The sequence below is a fragment of the Rhincodon typus genome, chromosome 25 (assembly GCF_021869965.1).
Source record: "Rhincodon typus isolate 14 chromosome 25, sRhiTyp1.1, whole genome shotgun sequence".
NCBI classification, from domain to species: Eukaryota; Metazoa; Chordata; class Chondrichthyes; order Orectolobiformes; family Rhincodontidae; genus Rhincodon; species Rhincodon typus.
This window is the reverse complement of record NC_063356.1, coordinates 3367135-3367877: the sequence shown is the minus strand read 5'-3', so window position 1 is coordinate 3367877 and position 743 is coordinate 3367135.

Here is a 743-nt window from a genome sequence, read left to right as displayed (position 1 = left end):
CCAGGTGGGTAGTGTACCAGTTGAATATAGTACCAGTTTGATCTGGTGCCAGGTGGGCAAGATACCAGGTTAATATGGCACCAGGTGGGTAGTGTTTCAAGCGAATGATGGTGTGCATAAGGTAGGTTATGATTAGGGTGCTGGTGCAGATGTGTTAGATCCAATGACATGGAAATAGGGTGTTGTGTTCAGCTGCAGGAGAGAGGATACTGGGGAGAGAAAGGGGATGACTGTGTAGGTGAGAGAGGTTGAGGAGAGTATTGTGGGAGATGATCAGGACTAATGAAATGGAGCAGGTGGGGATTGTTGAATCGTGGAGATTCAGGCCAGCAGTGTGGTTTCAGGTTGAGGTGGAGGGGATATAATCATGTTGGCTTGGGGGATAGGATCAGGTCTGGGGTGTAGAAGGATGGGGAGGTGCAGTTGGAGGACAGTTGATGAATCAGAGGGTCATTTTAATAGTTACCCAGGAGTTAACTGTTTGTTTAACTGAAGTGGAACCCTTTGAATTCTGTGATTATAATGGATTCTTTCAGCGGCTTTCAGACACCAGAGAATTCCCAATCAGAATCCTCAATTTCCCGGGAAGTTCCCATGAGGTCAGTCACGTCTGGGATTCTGCATTACCCAGTCTGTGTTGCTCCAACAACTATCCAGCCGTGGGAATATCTGCAACAATTATTTAGATGAAAGATAAATATTGCCCAGGGCTCCAGGAGAACTCTGCTGTTTTTCTTTCAAAT